This window comes from Aquarana catesbeiana, linkage group LG01, assembly GCF_042186555.1.
Source record: "Aquarana catesbeiana isolate 2022-GZ linkage group LG01, ASM4218655v1, whole genome shotgun sequence".
NCBI classification, from domain to species: Eukaryota; Metazoa; Chordata; class Amphibia; order Anura; family Ranidae; genus Aquarana; species Aquarana catesbeiana.
The window spans coordinates 296702472-296729790 of record NC_133324.1 but is presented as its reverse complement, the minus strand read 5'-3'; the positions used below and the strand labels follow the sequence as shown (position 1 = coordinate 296729790).

General features: G+C 41.0%; 1 protein-coding gene and 1 long non-coding RNA gene across 3 annotated transcripts in view; one reads left to right on the top strand and one right to left on the bottom strand.

Moving 5' to 3' along the window:
- The window catches only part of TTC28 (tetratricopeptide repeat domain 28), an 832034-nt gene that overhangs the window by 654765 nt on the left and 149950 nt on the right, over positions 1 to 27319 (bottom strand). The window lies entirely within an intron of this gene.
- On the top strand, positions 19183 to 26054 carry LOC141128861 (uncharacterized). Its single transcript, XR_012241744.1, has 3 exons — positions 19183 to 19405; positions 24062 to 24210; positions 25890 to 26054. It is a non-coding gene; the product is annotated as an uncharacterized lncRNA (long non-coding RNA).

Sequence of the window (27319 nt, the reverse complement as noted above, 5' to 3'; positions counted from 1 at the left end):
TAGTATGCAATAGAAGGTGCAGCAGGTCAAATACAGTCCGCCTCATTTCTTTGCTATAGAACATCCATCATCATCATCTTTCCTCCCCAGCCTGACTGTCCATGGCCTGCCCGTTTCACTCACTTTATTAGTTCTTTCAAGAATTGAGGGTCAGCATCACATGAAGGCATTACCTGTACCAGACTGCATGCAAATACAATCTGCCAAGGAATGTCCACTCTTGTAGGCTGACTTTGTTGTGGAAATTTTTATTAATGTATGTTGTCAGATGTCCCCTGTTGTCAGTTTTGCTGCAATACGCTCATGCGAGCGTATTCGCACATACAGATGTCGGTGAAAGACCGTTGATTACAGAAACCTTCCCATGGACACGGCAGATCTGTTTGCCCTTTAAGGAATATTTGTTTATGCCTCACCAAGAGACTGGCCACCTCATGATGACTGCATTAATGCTCCTAGCAAACAGATCTGCGTACATGGGAACAATAGCATAACCATACCAAATGATAGCTCACTGAGCCATGGTAGAGTATGGCACGCGTCAATGGTAGCGGTGGGATTGTGCACACAGCCTTGATCGGAGCCATGTTTGTGGTATTCACAATGTGAGGCACATTGTGTCTCAATAGGAAACTGCCCACATGGATCTGCACACGACCGTTTGCATATGTCACTACTGGAATTCTATTTGAATATATATACATGTGTCTGATTGATTCTTTTGAAGGAATATAAGTGTCTGATTGGCTGATTATGAACCCAACACCTCCCTTTGTTATTCATGTTTTACATTATAAATAAAGACAGCAGCTCCTAAAGAGGAGGATTTTGCTAAGCTCATTGTGATACCAGCATCTGTGTCTGTGTTACTTGGAGATATACAAGCGTGCTTTTCTGGCATTATACAAGAGATTTATGACTGTGCTTATTAGCGCAATGGAATTATAAGAAGCTTATGAAATATTCCACTACAACTTCCATTCATCAAGGCAGTGGTGGCCTGTCCATTAGGTGCGCAGGGGCATTGCCCCCCTAAGCTATGCGTCCACCCCCTAATCTACATGCAGTGCACCGGACGTGTGGATTCCAATGTTTGTTGTTTTTTTTTAGAAGCACATGATTAGAGCTGGAGGCTCAAAAAGGGTGGGCTTGGGGCACAGAGTGGTTGGTTGGCTGGCTGGCTGGCTGGCTGGCTGCCCCCCCCCCCCCCCCCCAGGAAAATTGAGCACCAGCCGCCACTACATCAAGACATTTTGATATTTTCATACCGGTGAGCTATCCCACTGTTTGCATCAGGGCTGAGGACTCTTAAGCAGCCCACACATGAATCAACCAGCGGGTTGAACAAAAAAGAACTGACTCCATTCCCTCATACACAAATTGGAGGTGAATGAGAGAATCTATGCCACTGAACTATCATATTCTGACAGCAAGGAGACACCCTGCCATTAGAATACACTGATCTGCTGTTCCCTTCATCTCTCTGCATATCCTTTTATATAGCAGCCAGGAGGTGACATTTCTGAGTCTGTTGGGGCTGCTGACATCACATCTAAGATGGCAGAACCCAGCAGCAGTCTCAGGGCTTTTGGAAGTCTAAAAAAAAGGGAGGCTATTACAGGCAAAAAACATGCATAAAATACAATGAATGCACATGTAATCCTTCAGGAAGTATATTGTTGAAACGAATGGTTTAGTGACAGGGACTCTTTAACAACTATTCAGATAAGCTATCAGCCACACACAGAGCGTGTATTGTTTTCAGTGAATCGGGACAACGTGTAGACTTGCCATTTGAGAAAGATCAGAACAGCACAAGCATTGGGCAGCAGGAAGCAGAGCCTATGTATGTGATAAGCAAATGTGACTGTCCCCATACGTGTATACAATAACTACATATCGTTAACATTATTTATGTAGCTAACATTTTTGCTTGTCATTAACCACTTCAGCCCCGGAAGATTTGGCTGCTCAATGACAAGGCCATTTTTTGCGATACGGCACTGCGTCGCTTTAACTGACAATTGCGCGGTCGTGCGACGCTGTACCCAAACAACATTGACGTCCTTTTTTTCCCACAAATATAGATTTCTTTTGGTGGTAATTGATCATCTCTGCGTTTTTTATTTTTGTGCTATAAACAAAAAAAAGAGTGACTATTTAAAAAAAAAAAAAAAAAAAAAACACAATATTTTGTACTGTTTGCTATAATAAATATCCCCGTTTTTTTTTTAAAAAGCAATATTTTTCCTCAGTTTAGGCCGATATGTATTCTTCTACATATTTTTGGTAATAAGAAAATCGCAATAAGCGTATATTGATTGGTTTGCACAAAAGTTATAACGTCTACAAAATAGTAGAAGTATTATTTTTTTTTTACTAGTAATGGCGGTCATCAGCGATTTTTATCGGGACTGCAACATTATGGCGGACAGATCGGACACTTTTGACACATTATTTGGACCATTGGCATTTATACAGGGTTCAGTGCTATAAAAATGCACTGATTACTGTGTAAATGTCACTGGCAGGAAAGGGGTTAACAGTAGGGGGCGATCAAGGGGTTAACTGTGTGACCTAGGGAGTGATTCTAACTGTGGGGGGATGGGACTGCCTGGGTGAGGAGACCGATCATTGTTCATACTTAGTATGAACAACAGATCGCTCTCCTCACTCCTGACAGCACAGAGATCTGTCTGTTTACATTGACAGATCTCCGTTCTGTCTCTGTGTGGAGCGATCGTGGGTGCCCAGTGGTCATTGTGACCGCCGGGCACGCGCATCGCTCCTGTGTCGCGCCGCCGGTGCGCGTGCGCCCCCTAGTGGTCAAAAGGCGAGCCAACGTACCACTACGACGGTTCGCCCAGGGGAACCAATCTGCCAAGGGGTTAAACTAGTACTAAAGTCTACGTGTTTTAAATATAAACTGTTAAATACCATAGGCGTGTGCACAGGGTGTGCCAGGTGTGCCTGGGCACACCCTAATTGCCTTGTGTGCTGCATATTCCCCCCTGTTTTGACCACTGATATTTCCTCACCCCCAAAAAATGTTACACAAGCCCAAAAATTTGGGGAAAAGAAAATTAACTAAATTACACTGTCCACTGCCCTACTGACACCATCAGTACATATACACATGCATATGTATTTAAGCTTTGGGGTGCACACCCTAATGCAAGAGGCTGCGCACACCTATGCTAAATACCTTTTCTCATCAACAGTATATAGCAGTCTTGCGACTTCTATCAGTGCCTGGTTAAACCTTGTAGGAGGAGTTTTCATACTGCACTAGCTGTCCTATCAGGATGCAGGACCCCTGACCCTCTGTCTGGCCGTGTGCTGATCACATGCAAGAAAAATTCTCCCAAGAAAAAGAAAAACTCTCTAGCAATACACATCAAACTGAGCATGTACAGCCTGACTCCACTAACTCTATCTTATCCAGACATGTTTTGGAGGCAATGCAAGAAGGAGAAGATTTGTGCACACAGGATTATACAGCCTTTTTACACAATGCAGAGGTTACACAGTGAGTATAACAAGCATGCTTTACAGCAGACACAGACTGATTTTACTGATGTGGGTTTAGTAACACTTTAATGCAGGGAATGCATGAAGGTAAAAACTCCTCACTACCTGTCCTCACCCCCAAAACACTTGCCTGACTCCATGTCACCACTCCAGTGCTATCCCCGGCTGCAGCATCCCTCCCTCACCCTCACAGGAGAAACTCAGGGCAGCAACGCTATAGGCTGGCTGTTATCCTGACCTATTGTTCTCAGTATTTTCTCACGAAGCATGCAGGTCAGTAAACTTATAGTGGCCATACATGGTGCGATAAAACTGAATGTTCGATGTCCGATTTGACAAAAGGATCAAACCAGGCATTGATGGATCAAGACAAAAATGGCTGATTGATGAGAAAGCTAAAGTAGCTAGGTGCTGGGCTACAGCAACATGGAGAAGGAGACATTGCTTTTTAGTCTTCTCCCTTACCTGAGAGACTGATGTTATGCTGCGCCATTCTTCTCCAGCCAGCAGGGGGAGAGCTAAATTTAAGCAAGCCCATATACTTCTATACAGAGCACTGAGTATCCTGGGAGTTTTAGTTTGACACAATGTCCAGGAAAGTTCCTTCTCTTGGCACTGATTGAGAAAGATAGAGTACCTTGGTCTGGCTATTCCCCTGCCAGTGGGAGACCATACCAGAGGTGATCCAAGCCTGAGGCTGGGAGTGAGGACACCCAAGGGCACCGCCCTTGTTATCATAGCACCTGCACCACTGCCACAGGGAAACTGGAACATTCACTCACTGTGATCACCAGAGGCTTTCGGGGAGAGACCAAGGGGGCCCCTCTTCTACAGCTAGAGGTCACTGCAGGGGACTGATGAGGGGGCTATTCTCCCATTGCTGATACTCCTAGCAGGGTCTGAGCCACTCACGGCAGGACAAGTGTACCCAATCCATACTGAACCCATACTGCACTCTATACAGCACGTATTCCAAACCTAGACTGCACCTATATCAACTCTACACTGCAATATACTTAAGCATTACTGCATCTGAACCACATCTATCTTGCACCTGTGCCGAGACTATACTGTACCAATACTGTACATTTAAATGGCCCCAACAATAGCTGGCAGGAGAACACCTCAAAGGACTGCACCTCCCATATTAATTATTCTGCAAGTCCCCTTTGTTCTCCTGCTCCCTCCGTTACCATCTTTCTTTTGTTTTGTACAGTGCATACCCAATCAGTCTAGGACTAGCATCACCACCATAAATGTGCTCTGGCAGTATAGTTCCAGCACTCAGTAGCTTAAACTTTATTACTGCACTTGAGGTGGCCTTGCTACTGTTTATGCTGCCTTACTCCTAATCACTTTGCATGCTAAATTAAGTTATTACCATTGTTAATCCATGGGATGTTTGCCCAGTTATCAACCATATTGGCTGACAATATAACAGATTTTCTGTTACTACCTGGTTCCTACTATTGGGTACTAAGTGTTGGAGTGAATTCCTGTGATGTTGTATGTTTGTACACTCAACTTGGTGTGTCAGAGGGGATGAGGCTCTTGAGAAGGTCCAGGCAAAGAACAGAGGACCCATCCTATCCAGTGGCTCCTACCGATGCAGCACTACACTAGTGACAGTTTCATTTGATCCAAGTCAATGGTTCCCACTGCTCTCACTAAGTCCTGAGAGGAGAGGAAGAGAACGCAGCACTGCTGCACTCTGACACAGCACTGGATCGAGCTGCAAAGAGGAATCAGGTTTTCTGCCCTGACAGACAGGGCTACGTTGTGTAATTCTCAGAACTGGATAAACATAAATACAAAATATTTAGCCAGGTATAGCAGCTTTTATTTGTGTATTGCTTCTGTGTATTTAGCTGTTTTCCTTGAATTCAGATTTAAAGTGTTACTAAACCCACAACAGTAAAATCAGTCTGTATATGCAGTAAAGCATGCTTGTTATACTCACTGTGGAACCTAAGGGGTTAATCCTCTGCATTGTGTAAAAAGGCTGTTTGATCCTGTCTTCTCTAGTGCTCTCCTCCTCCCATTGTCCCCAATATATTTCCTGATAATACAGAGCCAGGGGACAGGCTGCACATGCTCAGTTTGGTGTGTATTGCTAGAGAATTTTTTTTTATTACTTTTATTTCTTATCCTGCATGTGATCAGCACGGGGCCAATCAGCACTGTCCAGGTAGAGGGTCAGGGGTCCTGCATCCTGATAGGATAGTCATTGCAGAATGAAAACTCCTCCTACAAGCTTTAACCAGACACTCATAGAAGTCACAAGACCGCTATATACTGCTGATGACAAAAAGGTATTTAGCAGTTTATATTTACTAAAATATTAGCATTTCCATGTTCTGCGTACTGTGGGAGACCAGCTGAAGTGAATGCAGGGTCCTAGATTTAGTAACACTTTAATACTAACCATTTAGCTAGAACAGAATTAACAGAGAACAATTATTATCACACTATTACTACACAGAAGGCTTAAAAGCAGCTGTTACATTTTTGTTTAACCTGAGGACCCCTTTAACATGTGACTTGGCAAGCTCACAATCCAATGCGCTCTGGCTGCATGATATTCAAAGAAGAAAACAAATATGCATAGTAAGATTTGAGTGGTGTACATGGCTAATTTTAGTGAAATCATGTAAAAATGTATACAATGCCCTTGGTTCCAGAACAGATGCTGCTACATCTGTTGTCCAGGTGGGTGATGCTATAAAGCGTATGTCACAAAGGAGAAATAGATCATCCCTCTGCCCAGGACTGTAAGTACCAGCTTTCATTTAATTTTTCTGCACAGCTCATGTGTCACTGATAGTCGCATATCAAACACTCAATTCTTCGTATGGAGGAGGAGAAACAGGAGACATAATTCACAGGAAGATCACTGGTTAAATACTTGACACCACATTACTCGAGAAAGGCAGAGAGCCTGTGTGATAGCTATATAGGTCGCTTGCGGAGATTTCCCACAGATGTTATCAAAAAGAATATTCATATTATCCTGCAGAGATCATGCAAGTTTAAAACTACAGAATGAGGATGTCTACTCAGTAGGTTGCTAAATGCTGCAAGGAGCACTGCCACACTTGGTGATGTAACTCTGCATGTTACATCTTTTCCCATTATTACTTGCAGCATGTAACTTCTCTTCATATGGAGTTACTGAAATGACTGATAAAGAAGTTTGAAGTAGTAGAAGCTCAGTGTAGTATAGTCTTATTTCACTTCCATGAGAGTGAATGAAGGATCCAAGAAGGGGCTGGTCTGCAGGGCATTTAGTGGCTGAAGAAATCGAAGGGCCTGTGCACACCTATGCACACAGGATTCACTGCAAATGCAAGTGTTGTCGTGAATAGGGCAATATAGTTTCCCTTTAAAAACACACTACATTGCACAGATGTGTTCCAGCGACATAGGAAACAACAGGATTTCTATTTTAAATGAATTTTCATGCAGTAAAATTCACTAAGTATGAATAGCTTCTAAAGCTGGCCATACACCCATAAATTTGATCTATACATCAATCTTTCACCTTTATTTTTTATGAAAAGCACAAAGCAGTCTACTGCCCTGTACACACGGTCGGACATTGATCGGACATTCCGACAACAAAATCCATGGATTTTTTCCGACGGATGTTGGTTCAAACTTGTCTTGCATGCACACGGTCACACAAAGTTGTCGGAAAATCCAATCATTCGGAACGTGGTGACATAAAACACGTATGTCGGGACTATAAACGGAGCAGTGGCCAATAGCTTTCGTCTCTTAATTTATTCTGAGCATGCGTGGCACTTTGTTCGTCAGATTTGTGTACACAGGATCGGAATTTCCGACAACGGATTTTGTTGTCGGAAAATTTTATAGCAAGCTCTCAAACTTTGTGTGTCGGAAATTCAGATGGAAAATGTGTAATGGAGCCCACACACGGTCGGAATTTCCAACAACAAGGTCCTATCACACATTTTCCGTCGGAAAATCCGACCGTGTGTACGGGGCATAAGACTTACAGTGGTGGTTTTGAACAACCACAAGGAGATGATATTTAAATTAAAATAATTAATTATGAACGTGGTAGAAAATTCTGATTGCTTTTTCCCATTTCCATTCCATTTTATTTGATCACAGTTTTCCTTTTTTATTGAAGCTGTCAATTTATTTCTCAATTTTGACCTCACAATTGACCAACTCATGGGTGTTAGATTGCTTACTTTCTAGTGATTACATTCAATAATTTTTGCAATCCCAGTGGATCAAAAGTGGTTGAAACTGACTGAATATTGCCACGTGTATAGCCAACTTGATAGGTTCTGCATGCAATAACACACAGGATGAAAACTAACATTTAGGTTGATTTACTAGAATTGGAGAGTGCAAAATCTGGTGCAGCTGTGCATAGAAACCAATCAGCTTCCAGGTTTTATTGGCAAAGTTTAATTGAACAAGCTGAAGTTAGAAGCCGATTGGCTACCATGCACAGCTGCACCAGGTTTTGCACTCTCCAGTTTTATTAAATGGACCCCAGTGTGTGGAGTTGCTTCCATTCCAGATGGGCAGGCTTCGTTTCACTCACAAGATGCCAGGGTTGGTTTCAGTAGTTGAGGACTTCACTTCTTTATACAAACAACAGACAAAGGGTGTTTGTTTGGTTGATGCAAATTTAAATGGGTTTTTCACATCCATTGATTAAAGGGAAGCCTCTTTTCATCCCTGCTGAGCATATGTTGGAAGAAAACGAAATCAATGGCCCAAGTCACATGAAGCCAAGACTGAAAATCTTGGGCAAATAGAGATGATGTCAAATAGCTAAAAGGTGTGTATGAACACTAGCAGTTCCCCTATTTTTATAATAATTAAAGATGTTATTATTCAACTATTTTAAGCTTTGTTCTTTTCTTTTTTTATATAAGATTTTGGGAATGGCTATAATATTACATATGCAGGCAATCTACAACATATAGAGGTTGATTTACTAAAACTGTAGAGTGCAAAATCTGGTGCAGCTGTGCATGGTAGCCAACCAGCTTCTAACTTCAGCTTGTTCGGTTAAGCTTTGACAAAAAAAAACCTGGAAGCTGATTGGTTTCTATGCAGAGCTGCACCAGATTTTGCACTCTCCAATTCTAGCAATTCTAGTAAATCAACCTAAATGTTAATTTTCATCCTGTGTTTTTTAGTTTTAGTTTCTAGTTTTAGTAAATCAAACCCATAGTGTATTATTATTACTAGTCATCATAACGGAAATGCACAGTAAATATATTTATAATTATTAGCATTTATATTACTATTACACTATATTATATATATATATATATATATATATATATATATATATATATAATATATATATATATATATATATATATATATATATATATATATACACACACATGTTTATTATTTAGAAATACAGTGTAGTAAAAAAATCATACAACATCATTCTGTCTTGTCGTCTCATGTTTCTTATCTCTACCAAAGAAAAACATTGGAAAGCGCAACCTTGTGAGAGCCATTTTGGCCCCTGCCATGACCTGGTAATGACCCGTACTAGAATTAAGACTCCATGGTATCATTCATTGATGAGCCTGAGTCTAATGAAACTGGGAGAAATTCCAGCCTCTGCCAACAAAAAACCCTCAAGTCAAGAGCTCATAAAGCAAGGCATAAAGCATGATTTGCGTGAATAGCTGCATAAACAGCTGTGAAAGATATTCTTATCTTTGGCATCCTCTGTCAACCTTTGACATCACTAGTCATCAAACATGAAGGTATCTTTCACTGTGCTAGCCATGTCAGCAATTTTCTCATCCATACCAGAGAATAAAGATAATACTTCCTCGAGATAGTCACAAACAAAATGTTAAGAAAGAAGTGTCCATAAAGTATCACAATTTTGTGCGGACTCTGAGTCAACTATTGTTGTTTTGGGATCCTTTGATCTGTAAAGTATGAAGATTGTCTACTCTGAACCAGGCATCCCCACAAATCCGTTTTGCTGAAACACATTCCTTGTTTACAATATGAAATATTGTAATTGGAATCAATATTCGTGCCTTTGCCCTCCTGTATTGAATTGTATTGTAATTGTACTGTCTGCCCTCATGTTGTAAAGCGCTGCACAAACTGTTGGTGCTATATAAAGCCTGTATAATAATATAATAATAATCATAATATTCAGGTCTGTACCAATAGTGACAGACAGATAACAACCCAAGTGAAGTGTCAAAATGTCAACTAGATAGTAATCTACAAACTAAAAAAGGCAGGTAAAGATTGGTTTTAGAAGGAATCTGAAAAGTTGTAAACAAAGCAGCAATCAATATTTTGGAAGGTATGTAAGTAAACTAACAAAGACCGGCAGAAACTTCTGAGCTGACAATGAAGGCCCCTGGAACCCCCCCAGGGAAAGGGAGTCTTGACTGCTAAAAGCATGGCATTTACGTGGTGCACGTCCCACTGCTCTGAGGGGGTTCAGACGTCAGAAGAGTTGCCCACCCACCTGCCCGTTTGAGTTTCCTCACAGCTTTATTGGCCGTTTTGACCTTGCCAGCGATTGAGATTGCTTTATGAGCTATGCCCTCAAGTTTAGTTCTGGGGTCAGTTTAATGCCCGTCTGGCACTGATGATGAAGACAGGCCTCTTAGACTGTCTGAGTTTATGTTATGATGCTCACAGTATAATTGTGACTGGCATTGTTATGTGGCACTTTAAATTATGTTACATTTGGAAAGTTCAATAAAGCTGGGGCCTTGCCCTATTTCCAACTTAATCAGCCTCTGTGTCTTTTTGGGGGCACAAGGTTTTGGTACAATAGTTGGTCAAAATGAGCCTATGCTTCCCAGCAGCCATGCACTTGCTGCCTGGTAATATCACAGGAACACTCTAGTTCCTAGTTTCATCAGAAGGTATCAAAGTAAAGTACCTAAGAAAAGTATGCTCATCCAAAATGGAAAGTGTTGCCATTGAGATAGACAACTAGCAGGGGTGGGAAGAAGCCACCAATTCTTTACCCTAAATAGGGCCCCAGTATGGTTTGAGAATCTAAAATTGTAAAATGGCAATACATTCTATTAAGAACAGAAGCCCACCTTATATAAAAAAAAGGAAGAACCTCTCATTTCAGGTGACCAAACTACAAAGTCACTGACTACTCCACTCTGCCACTGACTTTAACAGGTAGTGTGTAAAAGGTAGTAAATGATTGTGGCTTCTTTCAGTGCATTTTGGGACTATAAAGAAGTGTTATAAAGAGTGTTTGGGGTTTTTTTCTGTGTAGTGCATACAAGGACAGTAGGAAGCAGTTGAAGTAAATGTGATACGTAACTGTTTGGCATTGTTAGCTTCTGTCACAGCATGATGCATTTTCAAAACAAGAAGAAAATTACATTTATTGTCCCCAAAGATAGAAATTGCTCTAGATAGGAAATGCAACTTTTTGCCTGTTTATATACAGGAAGATGGAGGTCTGATTATAGCCTCAAAGCCTGCTGCAATCCTTTCCCTAACATAGTTGTTGTGTGCATGTGATGCATGTATGGTCAAAGATGCATTTCCCTTTCTGCTTGGAAAAGGAAATGATCAGAGTCCACTCAGATCGCTGCGTACAATAACAAGCACTTTATAAATTTAGGAAAATTCTCAATAATCGCTTTGTTGACCTGCACACAGGCCAATGGTCTCTCATTTACAAACATTTCAAATTTCAAATTTCAAATAGAATATGTTCTATACCAGGGATATGCAATTAGTGGACCTCCAGCTGTTGCAAAACTACAAGTCCCATCATGCTTTTGCCTCTAGGTGTCATGCTTGTGGCTGTCAGAGTCTCGCTATGCCTCATGGGACTTGAAGTCCTGCAACAGCTGGAGGTCCGCTAATTGCATATCCCTGTTCTATACCCATGCTTTAAACAATTCCTTATACTTCCCTCCATTCATTTTCAGTACTTCACTAACAAATGTATGTGGGCTTAACCTTTTAACCTCAGTTGCATTGATATGCATGGCAAATGCAGTGTTCTCATAATTTGTAATGTGATCAATGATCCCCATGTGGTTGCACTGTTGGCACTCACATAAAAAGCACAATACAGTAACAACTATTTATGTTCATGGCTTGTTTTGAGAAGGAAGCATCAAAGAGACAATAAATGGCCAAGCAACACAAAACTGTTATTGCAGTTTTTTGATATATGACAGTGTACTGAAAAAATCCTTGTTTCTTGTACTTCTATCACTGAGGTCTCTTCAGCAGATTGGCTATCTCTGGCTATTCTCACTATAAAGTCTCATTCTTCCTACATCCTCTTTAGTATTTTTAAACAAATAAAAAAAAATTAAGAAAGAAAGACAGACTTACTTATGACAGTAGGCAAATGGAAATTTGCAGAACTATCATAGAGTTTACAAAATATGTAGGGACCCTTTCTCTATGTGAAAAGATTTGGAAGATTACTGCGCTAAACCTATCATGTGAAAAGCTGCTGACACTAAAACAAACAAAGTTCAAAAAGATATGTGAAAACACAGTGTAGCGCTAGAAAACATCAAACAAACAGCATACAGGAAGTCCCCGAGTTAAGAACACAATAGGGACTGTAGGTTTGTTCGTAAGTCGAAGTTGTTCGTAAGTCACGACACTGCATTTGTAAGTGTAACTTCCAGTCGGAACACTGCATTCGTAAGTGTAACGTCCGCCTGTGCATGGATGTGGGCTGTTCCGGGCGCTTGTTATGTTATCTGGGGCTCTTCTGGCCATGCAGTACATGTAGTACTGCAGTATAGGATGTGTCCGGAGGTATCCAGGACCAGCATGGACCACAAGTGGCCGGCATTTGAGGCGGTTTGTAAGTAGAAGTCGTTCGTAACTCGTGTGTTTGTAACTCGGGGACTGCCTGTACTGTAATGTTTAGAAAGCAAAGAAAATATACTCAAAATAATAATGGTATATACAGTAAAGAGTGATGGAAAATACAGTCCAGTGATTAAAAACGAATATGAACGTGAATGCACCACTAAGGTGAAACAATTGAAACAAATGTCCATAGATATAAAGAACTCCAGATCCACTCTTATAATGAAACTGGGAAGACTGGAAACAGATGACTGGTCATAGGAAAGCCTGAGATAGTGTGAGATAGTATGTCCTTCACCAAGGAAATGGGGTATACACTCTTACCAGACAAAGTGGACTCACTTGCCAGCGGCAGAGAGTCATTCACGCTTGTATTGGCCACATTGTTCTGTATATACTATGAGAAAATATACTCAAAATAATAATGGTATATACAGTAAAGAGTGACGGAAAACACAGTTCAGTGATTAAAAACTAGTATGAACGTGAATGCACCACTAAGGTGAAACAATTGAAACAAATGTCTGTAGATATAAAGAACTCCAGATCCACTCTTGTAATAAAACTGGGAAGACTGGAAACAGATGACAAAGTGGCCAGCAGCAGAGAGTCGTTCACGCTTGTATTGGCCACAAGCAGAAAATCCAGTGTTACACAAGCCAGCCTCAGCTGTAAATTGATCCAATCATGGGTGAAGGACGACAGGAAATTTCAGTCCATAGATGTGTTGGCTGCATTAGCTTTTGTTTTTTTCGAGCTGATGACAATACTCAATTGCCTTTCAGCCGTGCTGCTTGTTTCCTTAATCCGGTACTGATTGACTCCTCCTACTGATTAAGGAAACAAGCAGCACGGCGGAAAGGCAATTGAGTGTTGTCATTAGCTTGAAAAAACAAAACCTAATGCAGCCAACACATCTATGGACTGAGTTTTCCTGTCATCCTTCACCCATGATTGGATCGATTTCCAGCTGAGGACCAGTTCCTTCCAAAGGCTTGTGCAACACTGGAATTCCTGGCTGTGGCCAATACAAGCGTGAATGACTCTCTGCTGCTGGCAAGTGAGTCCACTTTGTCTGGTAAGAGTGTATAACCCATTTCCTTGGTGAAGGACATACTATCTCACATTATCTCTGGTGTTCCCACGACCAATCATCTGTTTACAGTCTTCCCAGTTTTATTACAAGAGTGGATCTGGAGTTCTTTATATCTACGGACATTGGTTTCAATTGTTTCACCTTAGTGGTGCATTCACGTTCATATTAGTTTTTAATCACTGGACTGTATTTTCCGTCACTCTTTACTGTATATACCATTATTATTTTGAGTATATTTTCTTTGCTTTCTATGCTGTTTGTTTGATGTCTTCTAGCCCTACACTGTGTTTTACCTTCATGCACACTTATGAGGTCATCAGTCGTACTCAAGTTGTCAACACATTTGAATTCTGCACACTGATTCTGATTTGTTACAAGTCTTGTCCCTCTTGCTTTCTCAGAGTGCTGCTATATAGAAGCAGATAACTAGTCAAATAAAGCTACTAACACTAGTTGCCTTAAAAAATTACTTTAATTATTTATTGATGAATACAGAGCTACATTAATGCGTGTCTTTTATATCTGCCTGAAGTTCAACCTTAATATGCCCCTCCTGACTGAAACACAGGGCACCACTTCGGCTTTATTGGGAATTTATTACCAGGAAAGTCTTGAATTATTCAGTACTCATTGAGCCACAATGTTATTTAAAGTCTGCTTTGGACATTGTATCAGAAATCTCTACAAATATCAATTGGAGGTGCTCTATGCTTCATGATGTGCTAATATGTTCTTCTGGGTGAGAAGCAGCATCTCACAGTCGAGTGTCTAGGATTTCAAGTAGCACTTTGTAGCCGACACATTTATACAGTTAATGACCTAGGCAATCCAATGGTTTCCATGGCAGGTTTCACTTTGGCTGTTAAAATGTCAACATAATTGCACAGCTACATGGTAAATCCGCAGAGTCTCTTATTTACACTCAATCAAACTGAAGAATTTAATGTAACATTGATTAGGACACAGCCTGGTTTTGTGTATTACTTTGATCCGTCAGACTGTCTTTATTGTATTTTTTATAGTAAATGTCAAAATAATGTAGCAGAAAAGCCGCTATGTGCAGGAAATGAAGGCATTTGTTTAATTTTGAGCCGGAAAACTACATACAAAGTATTCTTCATACATGCAGTTTTTTTGTATCAATTAAGGAAATATTTTACTATGCTGAATATATTTATCAGGATATCAAAACTATACGTAGAGCGGTATATGTGTGTGTTTATATGGCAGATGTCTGAGAACAATAGTGTGACTCCTGCCAACAGTCAAAATTATCACATATGGCAACAATCTTTACCTGACATTACAATGTAGTGCATGTGTGGTGACTAGAGATAGAGTAGGGCAGAAAACATCTTTTGGAGAGAAGACATTCTTGCTCCCACCCCATTCCGCAGTCTCTTCTTGAGGATAATAAGAATTGCAATAGCTAGATAAGACAACCCATTTCATTATTGAATTATATAGGTTTTAGTGTATTTGGAAAGTAGGAAATCTAAGGCCTGCTCAAGGTTTGCTTAAAATGTGCCCCTTTGTCTCTACCATGGAACCATTAAAGTGTGGAAAAGGGTTCAAATTAAAAAAAAAAATTAACAAAGGATTAAAATTAAAACGGTTAAAGTGTGGAAGAGGTATAACAGAAATAGATGTTATCATTTTAGAGGAACAGTGCTTAAACAAAACAAGCCTTGCCATTGCTGTGGCATTCTCACATTGTTTCTCCAAAGCTTCCACCTCTGCTCTCTTGCATGCAGCTTCTGCTTTTACCTCTGCTTTCATCTGTGCTTTCTTGTGTGCAGTTTTTGCCACCATCTCTACTTTCTTGCATGCACTTTCTGCCTCTATCTCTGCTTTCTTGCATGCAGTTTTGGTTTTCATCTCTGCTTTCTTGTGTTTAGTTTCTTCTTCCATCTCTGATTTCATCTGTGCTTCCTTGCGTGCAGTTTCTGCAGCTTCTGCTTCCAATTCTGCTTTCTTTTGGGCAAAGACTCCCTGAATTTTAGAAGCTTCAACATCGGCATTGGCACAGGCTTTAATATGTTGTTGGCTGAGAGTGGTAGATTTTGATTGTAGAGACATGGCAGATCTAGACGTGTGTCTCAGATAAAGAACAATGAGATTCATGTTCATGAATCTCACTTCTGCCTTTGTTTGTAGTATTAAACGGTCTCTATCTAGATCAAGCTCATCAAATCCCTATAATTCTTCCTGTGACTCTTCAGTACTGCTGCAAGAGGTTAGTATATTTAAAGCGGGGGTCCACCTATCTATCGTTTTTTTTTTTTAGTTCATTCACAAACTTTTCTTCTCAGCATTACATACTCACATATTGTGTGTAATATGTCCGCCTGTGTCAGATTTCGTTGGAAAGAATAACTTATATTATTCACTGCAGGCGGTTTCCATCTTCATTGTGGGCATTTGAAGCCCACAAGCATTTATTTCCTGGATGTGGTGAATGCTGTGCTCCCAGCATTCACCGCTCGTTCACGCACATGCTCAGTGGCATCTTGGGAAGCCTGAGACTAGCTCCCAGGAGTCTGGGAGAGGCTAGAAACACGCCTACTCCCACGGGAGGAGAACCAGGAAGTGCAAAGAAGAATAGAAAAATAAAAGGTAATTACGGCGATTAAAATTTTCAATGGTAGTCTCTAAAAATCAGTCACTTAGCAATGTGTCTGTTTGTGGTGCACAGACTGCTTTCTGTCACACCTGTCTTTGAAGGTATGAGCAGAAATGAAAATTGCATGTAGTAATGCAGGCAGCCTCTACTCTATACATGTACAGTATAATGCAAAATTACATTGTATAGTCTTATTAGAAAAGCACTGTATTATTGCTCTCTTGTAGGCTGTAGGCTACTGTAATTAGTTTGCAGGCATGTACAGGCTTAATTACAAGGCCGCACTGTCCTAATCTGCTGTAAATCCATAGTCCATATCATACCTCACAATATATTCCAGAGCTATTATTGATTTTTTGACTGTTCTGCTAAATTATTTTTTGACTGGAGCTAAATGATTTTATGCTGGAGCTAAACGATTTTTTTGACTGTTGTGCTTCTGCAATCTAAGTTCTGAAAAAGTGATCTCTAAAACTGATCCAGTTGTGGTGAGATGGCTTAACTTATGCCGCGTACACACAGTCGGATTTTCAGATGGGAAATGTTCGATAGGAGCTTGTTGTCGGAAATTCCGACAGTGTGTAGGCTCCATCAGATATTTTCAGTTGGAATTTCCAACAAACAAAATTTGAGATCTGGATCTCAAATTTTCCGACAACAAAATCCATTCTCGTAAATTCCGATCATGTGTACACAATTCCGATGCACAAAGTTTCACGCATGCTCGGAATCAAGCAGAAGACCCACACTGGCTACTGAACTTCATTTTTCTCGGCTCATCAAATGTGTTGTATGTCACTGCGTTCTTGATGTTCAGAATTTCCGACAAGATTTGTGTGACTGTGTGTATGCAAGACAAGTTTGAGCCAACATCCGTTGGAAAAAAAACATGGATTTTGTTGTCAGAATGTGTGATTGTGTGTACCCGGCATTACAGTCTCAGTAGCTTGGAGGACAATGACTCAATCCAAATAACATCTTGCAGATCATAGAAAGCTTTCATCTAAAATTTGTGCAGATCATAACAGATAAATATCAGATAGGTCAAAAATCATATGTCTAGCAAAAGGAACCTAAATAATATCTGGTTCCAACATTTTAACACAAAAATGTAAATTTGCATACATTTGTACATACATGGGAAGAATTTCTTGTTACTGCAACTTTAAGAGGAATGAATGCAGTCATTCTCCAGATGAACTTGCTCTCAATTTATTTATTGGCCATACTATCCACTATACTGACATGGCTTTCCAGTCTTATTTCAAATACGTTTGCAAACAGTTCTTAAAAAAGCTTTAATTAGGTCTTCTTTGCTTGGTAATAGAGCTGGCTGCTGGGGAATTTTTTGTTTGGCGAGGATAATAGAAGTGAGCTCATTCACCAGGATCTGAGTTTTAATATTTGTCTTATATTGTTTTTATTGGCATTATGAGGAAATCCCAAGATGATTGGGCACAGCTACCAGCTGTTTGGACAAAAGACTTAAAGTAGACCTTGCATGAATCCCCCTGTCCTGAGCTCCAAAATTCCCTAATTGAAACCATTAAAACATAAGTGGAAGTAAGTCAATAGGAGTAAAACAAATTGCAGAGTGTCTCTGATCAGTAGAAAGAGCAATAGTGCCCCATTGCCGGTGTTACAGGAAGGAACAGTGCCCCATTGTTGGTGTCAGTGCAAGGAATAGGGCCCCACTGTGGATGTCAGTGGGAGGAATGGGGCTTCATTGTTGATCTCAGTGTGGAGAATGTGCCCCACTGTGGGTGTCAGTGGAAGGAATAGTACCCCACTGTTGGTGGGTGGAATGAATGGTGTCCCATTGTTGGCGTCAGTGGGAGCAATAGTGCCTCATTTTGGAGGTGGGAACAATGACCCAAGGACCAGATAAGGGCAAATATAATGGGCCACTTTCTGGCCTACGTGATGCAGTTTGGTGACCACTTGCCTAAGCAGGGTGAAATCACTCACCTTATTTCCCAGCCCCTGTCATTGTTCCTCACTGTGAGATCCTGTAATACACACTCTAATGCCCCGTACACACGGTTGGATTTTCCGACGGAAAATGTGTGATAGGACCTTGTTGTCGAAAATTCCGACTGTGTGTAGGCTCCATCACACATTTTCCATCGGATTTTCCGACACACAAAGTTTAAGAGCAGGCTATAAAATTTTCCGACAACAAAATCCGTTGTCGGAATTTCCGATCGCGTGTACACAAATTTGACGCACAAAGTGCCAAGCATGCTCAGAATACATAAAGAGATGAAAGCTATTGGCTACTGCCCCGTTTATAGTCCCGACGTACGTGTTTTACGTCACCGCGTTCAGAATGATCGGATTTTCCAACAACTTTGTGTGACCGTGTGTATGCAAGACAAGTTTGAGCCAACATCCGTCGGAAAAAATCCTAGGATTTTGTTGTCTGAATGTCCGATCAATGTCCGACCGTGTGTATGGGGCATAAGGCTCCATGCACACTGGGCTTTGAAAAAAGTCTGTAATCATCCTAATGTGCATGGACACATAGGATAACATTGAGCTGCTTCTACAGGCAGAACACAAAACTCCTGTAGAAGCAGCGATTTTTAAGCCAGCGTCCATGAAGCCTAACATGGCCATGAATCTTTTTCTAGAATGCTGCAGGAAGGCCCAGTGATTACACCATTGCCTAGATGAGGCTCATGTTTTATGGTTTCAATGTTTTCCATATGCATCTTTATATGGGAGGTTCAAGATAAGCAGATTGTACATTTTGATACAAGGTACACTTTAAAAATAGAGAAAAATTAGTTATAGGTCATTATTTATATGTATATACCTGAAAGTACTAGCGATCTTTACTGGTTATTATATTTTTGAGTTGAATACTGTAACTTACTGACGTGCTAGCTTCATAGTCATTAACTGTAAGATACACTATTAAATAGCCACTTCATGTGCAGGTCTGGGCTTGTGTAATACTGGGCCAATTGTAACAGCGTGGGTTTTTTTATCGTTCACAAATATGTGAGCCTCCTTGGCATGTACAGTCTTCTTTCTCTTTCGAGGGTTCACGGCAGCTGGAGACAAATTAGCGCAGCAATGCTCTTAGGTTTGCTGACAACCGATACAAGCTTTGCATGTACGAGAACTTTTTATAGCGCTGATGAGTTGCGAAATATCATTTAGAGTACACAAGAACACTCCCTTAAACAGTTACAGATGTGCAGCTCGTCATGGCTTTCAAGACACTCAGACACTATTTACATCGAAAAAGCACAAGAAAATGCAGGCTTCACCACTAAAGGGATGAGGTAAACGTTGCTAATGTGGTCAATACAGTAACTCACTACAGGAACTTTATGTACTTATAAAAGAGTTTAAAGCTATCACATAATGTATGTCTGAAACAAAAGAACAATTCACATCACTATAAATGCATACTCAACAAGCTCACAGTAAGATTATGCATTTGTATATATGCAATATATGTTTTATTACTTGCTTTGTGGTATACATTTTTCATGTTTTCATTGTTTTATAAGAGTGCCTGAAACTTTAAATCAAAAGGGACATCTATGCAAAAGGTAATTGTGCCCACTGATTTTGACCCCTACTGTGAAGTAACATGGAGGCTCCCCTAAACAAAGTCTTTTAAACACAGAATTGCATACTACAGGCAAACCATGCAGAGACAATGGAGCTCACAGAACCTATTCATCTAGGAGCTAGAGAGTACATGTATCAAAATGTACATCAGCACTAACCCTCCTGCTCCCCATGGGGGGGTTGTTTGGTGCGTGAGTATGAATGGTTGGAGTTGGAGTGTGTTCAGTTGGGTGGTTGTGTATGTAGGGACTGTTTGGATGCGGTGCTGGTTCTTGGTATGTTAGGTTAGGTGGGTTATGTGGTGGCCCTAGGGTTATCTTAGTCAAGGTGTCCCATTGCATGAGGTTATTGTTTTGTGTGTGTATATGGTCAGCCTTGGTACAGGTCATGGGCTAAGATGATTACTTAGACGTGTTGTGTAAGTTCTCCATGGGTACACATATAAATGGCTATGTCATTTATTTTTTATTTACAGTTTTACTGCTGTTTGATATTTGCCCTGTTGCTTCTCCCGTGTGTGATCCAGTGCCTTGATGCCACCCCCTGCCGTATTTTGGCTGGGGAAAGATACTGTAGGATTGTTCTTGCTGTCGGTGGCCCTTTGGTAGGGGGTATTAATTATGCCTACTTGCTGTTAAGAGTTGTGGTAAGCTTTATGGATAGACATTTGAAATAAATTGATATTTGTCTTTAAATATGATGTATGAATATGTACTATCTTTATCTCATTAATATTCTAGAGATTTTCGTATTCGTCCCTGAAGAAGCTGTGGTTTCACTGTGAAACGCATAAGATTTGGAATTTGAAGAATGCGCAATAACATCATTGTGGACTATGTTTAGGTCCTTTTAGCACTGTAGGTTCATTATTTTATGAAGTCTTGAGAAATCATGGAAGTGTATTCATCCAGTTGGTTTTGGTTTTATCATATATTACGATTAATAATTTTTTTTTGTATTTTTACACTTCTTAATTGAGTTATTGCTGTCTCTGGTACCTTTGAAGTCCCTTAGTTTTAGAATCTATTTGTTCCTCAATGTGTTTTGAATAGTTATGTTGGGATGTAGCACTGTACACAAAGAATTTTCCCCATAAAATGGTTGGTCATTCTATTTCGGGTACATTAAAAGGGGTTGTAAACCATCGTTTTTTTTATAAATAACAAACATATCATACTTACCTCCACTGTGCAGTTCATTTTGCACAGTGTGGCCCCGATCATCATCTTCTGGGGTCCCCCAACGGTGCTCGCGGCTCCTCCTCGCATTGGTGAACCCCCTAGGAGAAGCACTCTCCCTGGAGGTTACCTTGCGGGCGCACTCCCAAGTCCAGCATTTGCGTCCATAGACACAGAATGCTAGACTGGGCCCTGCCCCCCGGTGCCCGCGTCATTGGATTTGATTGACAGCAGCGGGAGCCAATGGCTGCGCTGCTATCAATCTATCCAATCAAGAGCCGAGAACCCTGGGCAGAGAGGTAGAGCTTGTCTCTGCCGAGGGAACGAACGGGCTCAGGAGAGTAAAACGAGGGGGCTGGGGGGCGGCTGGTGAGTGACAGACGTTTTTTCACCTTAATGCATAGGAAACATGAGGGGTTACAACCCCTTTAGATGTTGCTCACATCCTGGGCTGACTATAAAATGCATCCCATTTACCAACTCCACTCAACCAAAGGTCAATACAAATGCAACAACAACATCATCTTAGCGCCTACTTTTATATGTACACAAACCAATGTATACAGTGAAAAACCTATTCAATACTTTCTTTCACAATAAAACTTTCTAAGCAATCTATTTCATACATGTGTGACTGAGAAAAAACACAGAGGAGCCAGTTCAGCAGCAGAAGACGTTCATATTTCTTGTGAGATAATATACCTTCATACTATGTCATTCTGTTCAGCCAATTCATTAAGCCTGTAAAATTATATTCTCTGCTTGAAGGGCCAGTCCTGAAGAATAACAGTCTAGCTGGTTTGGCATTATAACCTTTATTCACTGACTGGGCTTCCTTCTTTGTAATGCGACCTACCATGAGTGGAAGGAAAAGAAAAAATGTTCCAGCTTTGGCCATGCTTTGTGGTATTTTATTTATTTCTTGAATACTTTTTAAAGAGGAAGTAAACATCACTTAGACCCCTTTCACACTGAGGTGTTTTTCAGGTGCTAAAGGGCTAAAAATAGCGCCTGTAAAGCGACTGAAAAACACATCCCCTGCAGCCTCAATGTGAAAGTCCGAGTGCTTTCACACTGAGGCAATGCGCTGGCAGGATGATAAAAACGGTCCTGCAAGCAGCATCTTTGGGGCAGTGGAGGAGCGGTGTATACAGCAGGTGGCTGCCTTGACTAGGCTCTGTGGCTTACGCATGCATTTGCAAATGTGTGCAGACTAAACCCCTGCTTTTAATGCAAACTGTTAGACAGGTTTACTTGGTTGTCTGCGGGCTGGTCGGTAAGTTAAGCTTGTTTTTTTCCTTGGATTTATCCTTGGCCTTGTTTAGAACAAGGAAATGCCTTGTTTACATCTCCCCGTTCTGCCTCTCAGTGACACGCTCGCGGGACACCGGCGGACATCGAGTCCACGGGACCCGCCGGCACGGTCACGGGCGCGCATGCCCACAATGCCGCGATTTAAAGGGGACGTACCTGTACGCCCATTAGCCCAGCCGTGCCATTGTGCCGACATATATCGTCGTTCACTGGTCGGCATGTGGTTAAATCGCTTCATATAAAAGTTAAAAAAAAAACTCAGGGCTTCTACGTGTGCCCAATATTTTATATAATAAACATTATATTTAAACTTATTACACGCAATTTAGTATTTGTCATTCACTAGTGTGTAAAGAACTAAACTAAGCAAACTAAAGAAACGGCAATTTTTAATGCTGTCTGCGCTCCCATTTAGTAGATTCACCCTCTCTATTTGACGTTTACCATTATCATTCAAAGTACACAGGGGTCACACTAGGGATGGGCTATCTGTTTGAGTTGAACATGAGTTTGACTCGAACATTGGCTGCTCGCCCGTTCGCCGAACAGCGAACAATTTGGGGTGTTCGCGGGAAATTCGAAAAGCCGCGGAACACCCTTTAAAAGTCTATGGGAGAAATCTAAAGTGCTAATTTTAAAGGTTAATATGCAAGTAGGAGCATGGATTTATTGGATTACATCGCTAGAATCTCTTTTTTATTTTTTATTTTTTTATTTTTAATAAAGGACTTGTCCCAAGCTGTCTCCTGTATTTTTTTAACATTTCGACACATTCTTTTTGTGAAATGGTAGGGGTACAATGTACCCCTTACCAATTCACATGGGGGGGGGCGGGATCTTAGTGTCCCCTATGTTAAAAGGGGCTTCCAGATTCCGATAAGCCCCCCGCCTTCAGACCCCCACAACCACCGGGCAAGGGTTGTGGGGATGAGGCCCTTGTCTCCATCAACATGGGGACATCCTCCCCATGTTGAGGGCATGTGGCCTGGTACGGTTCAGGAGGGGGGGCGCTCTCTCATCCCCCCCGCTCTTTTCCTGCGGCCTGCCAGGTTGCGTGCTCGGATAAGGGTTTGGTGTGGATTTTTGGGGGAACTCCACACAATTTTTTTTTTTAATTTTGGCATGGAGTTCCCCTTAATATCCATACCAGACCTGAAAGGCCTGGTAATGGAATTTTGGGGGACCCCCACACTTTTTTTTTTCAATGACTTTTATGTGTATTGTCGGGACCGACAATTCATTAATAGCCGGCACTAGCGCTAGCACTTTTAAATTAATTTTTTTTCCTTTAGAAATGTCATTTTGCTCGGACTGTTGTAAACACGGGAAACATGCGCCACTTTACAGGCATACTATAGTCACTCCCCCAGGTACTAAATTTAAAGGAATATTTCACTTTTATTGTTTCACTTTAAGCATTATTAAAATCACTGCTCCCGAAAAAACAGCCGTTTTTAAAACTTTTTTTTGCATTGATACATGTCCCCTGGGGCAGGACCCAGGTCCCCAAACACTTTTTATGACAACAACTTGCATATTAACCTTTAAAATTAGCACTTTTGATTTTTCATGTTCGTGTCCCATAGACTTTAACGGTGTTCGCATGTTCAAACAAATTTTTTGCCTGTTCGCATGTTCTGGATGCGAACCGAACAGGGGGGTATTCGGCCCATCCCTAGGTCACACGTATTTGACATCATTTCCGATACGTAGCTACGAAAAAAATCGTACTTTTCGTAGAGAACATTTTGCGCTGTTGTATTCGATATTCGTTTTATACAACAAAATGCGAACGATACGTTGTACGATAATCTGATTGTGTGTACGAGGCATAAGTTTCATTGATGGTCATTCTACAACCTATTGCAGGTTTTGACGTGGGTATCAGCAGCAGGAACCAGTGTGAGCTGCAGGGGACCCAGGATATTGACACTCCCAGAAGTGTTGGTGTGCTTTCAGATTTTAGCCAAAGTATCTCACCGTTGGAGAGGGGTTTGGCGAAGCAGGAAGCAGGAAAGGTACGTTTTTACAAACTTCTTCTTGGTGTAAGATTTTTACTATAGTAGTAGGGTCCCTTTACCTCTTTCTTCCTCGAGCGATATACTCACCTCTATTTGCTTCTGCATTACTCTGATTGACTACCAGATCGGAAAAAGAGAGCTATGCATAGGCTTCAAAAGGAATGAGAAAAAGGTGAGTACATGCTGCTGGGAGAGTGGGAATTAGGTGACACTTCTTTTACTTTGCACTGCATGAAAAGTTGTAAAAAGTGTATAGTGTATGCTCAGAATAAGCCTGGCCACACACACATACTTTCTCAAAGGCTGTTCTTCCTGTGCTTGTGTGGGTTTCCTCTGGGTATTCTGCTTTCTTCCCACACTCCAAAGACACGCTGGTAGGTTAGATTTCTCCTGCCGAAATTGGCCTTAGTATGTGTATGTATTTGTAGTATGTGTATGTGTGGTATTTGAGTAAAGCTGGCTACACACTATACAACTTTTATACAATTTTATTGTACAACATTCCTTTAAATGTACTAAAACCATATAATATGAGGTCAAACCAAAACACTTTCAAATTGTATGCAATCAGGCAGGCCCTTGCACTACATAGTTGAAGGTAAATCTAAAGAAAATTGAACAACAAAAGTTGTATAATGTGTATCTAGCTTTAGGGACTAGACTGTAAGCTCTTTGAGGGAAGGGACTAATGAGAATGTATAATAAATATGTAAAACTCTATGTAAATTGACAGTGCTATATACAGTGCTATATACAGTGCATTCAGAAAGAATACTTTCCGGATGCACTGTAAGTACCTGTAATACAAAATAAATAATCAGGGCTAATTTAGCAAAATTTTAACCAAATATGTTATGCTTGGGCCCATCCAAAATAAAACATTCACAATATGGTTAACCACAAAATACTTCATATTACAAAGTTGCAGGTGAAACTGACCAACCAAATTTATACTATGTATGGCCTACCTAAATGATAATTTCTTCCTTAGTTTTAACATCTGCCACAAGACTGGCACTAGCACCTGTGATATTACCCTTTCATGCAGGTCTACTGACTTCTAGAGAAAAGTGATCAGCTTGTGGAAGAAAAGCAGCAAAATATCTTTTTAAAACAGGCCTATTTTCCCCCAAAAAGTGCAGCTGTTAGTGCTCCAAGTTTTGAAATAAACTCGGCTCCTGGGCCTTGAATAGTGAAGTACTTTTGGGAAAACAAACTTCTGTTTTTTCCTGAATAAACAGCATTTTTGTACAACACAAACATGCATCTTTTACTACACTAACTTTGGATATAGTCAGCTCCTGGGATTAAAACAGCAGAATTTTTGGCAGAAGCAGGCCTTTTTACCAAAAAAAGCGGGTTTTTAGTACACTTAGTTTTGAAATAGATTAAAGGCAATGTCAAATCAAAGTATTAAATCAAACACCCATTTTTCCTGAATAAGTGCAGTTTTTAGTACACTGAGTTAGATAATAGAGTGCCAGCTCTTGGAACAAATCTGTTTTGTCAAAATAAGCCTCTATTTTTTTTCACTTCACTACACTACCAACTGATTTTGGAAATAAATTGTCAGCTCTTCGGACTATGAGCCATCTGCCTGCCTAACACACCCTCACTTGCCGCTCCCACCCTCTCTCCCCTATACAATACATGAAATGCGGTCTGTTTTTTTCTAGGGGAAGTTCACGTTGCCCCTGATTACTGTCTGATGAAGGAGGTGGGCATACAGCTTTGCCAGAGATCATGGGAATGCCCACTAATTGGAAAAGTGAACACAGTGATTTGGGAAACATCGGATGGGTCATTATTGGATTTACATGGATTGCTTCACTCATCATTACTTTTGGAGGCAAGTAAGTCTTGGAGAAAGTTATATGGTACAGCTTTCAAGCAGTACTGGACTAAACCATTAGTACTCCATCACTGCTAGTGTCCTGGAACACCTTTCACCAGAGACACATGCATGCAGTTTATATGTTCTCCTTGTGGTTCTTGGGCTTCCTCCATGTGCTTCGCATTTTTCCCACAGCTCTATGGCCTCATTCACACGAGGCAGACTCCGTTTCCACGGAGTCCGCCTCGGTCCGCTGGCTCAGCGGGAGATCTCTCCATTGATCTCCGCTGAGCCGGCGGATGACAGGTCCCTCTCTGCTCACTGAGCGGGGAGGGGCTTGTCAGGCACCCCTGCCGCCTATGGAGGGATCGGATGAAAACGGACAGCATATCTGTTTTCGTCAGATGTCACCCGATCCGCCAGCGCCGGATCCGGACGTAGGGCCATCCGTCTGCTTTTAGCGGATCAGACATCAGCGGAACATGTCTCCACTGACATCTGTCACTCCATAGGCTAACATGGAGCGCCCGTTCAGGTCAGCCGTCAAAACTGACAGGCGGACCTGAACGGTCCGATCGTGTGAAAGAGGCCTAAAACTTACTGGTTGGTTGACTGTAATCTCTGCTTGGAACAGGGATACATGTGAATGGTGCTCTGTACTCAGTAAAGCATAGTAAAATATGGAGAGAATATATAAACAAATAATATAAATACATAGTGTATATTTATAGCTTAAAGACATTTATATATATAGATTATCCCCTCTTCCAGCCAGGAAGAGCAATGTGAGAGGTACAAATCTGTTCTTGTTCTTTAAGTTATAAATATACACTATGTATTCAAATTTCACGAAAACAGTAGGAGGGTCTTAAAAGGGCATTAAGTACCAGGATTGCATTACATACAGAGTGCAGAGCTGTCACTTGTAAATACAGAAACCAGACTTCTGTGTTTACAAGTCATTGTGGTGAGCAGGCACCAAAGGGTCTGAGCCAGAGGTGGTGGAACTGAGTTCCACCAAGTTGCCCCTGAAAAAAAAGCCCTGTATATATATATATATATATATATATATATATATATATATATATATATATCTTTTTTTAGCAGGAACACATGGAAATGCAGTTCCGGCACCTCCAGCACTGATTGTATGTAATGGCAAGAGGTGTGTGCTGGCGTGTGCTGGAGAGTCTATTGATGCTGGCTGCTGGGGATCTATTGTCACTGGGGGAGTCTATTGTTGCTGGGGAGGTCTGTTGCTGCTGGGGGCAT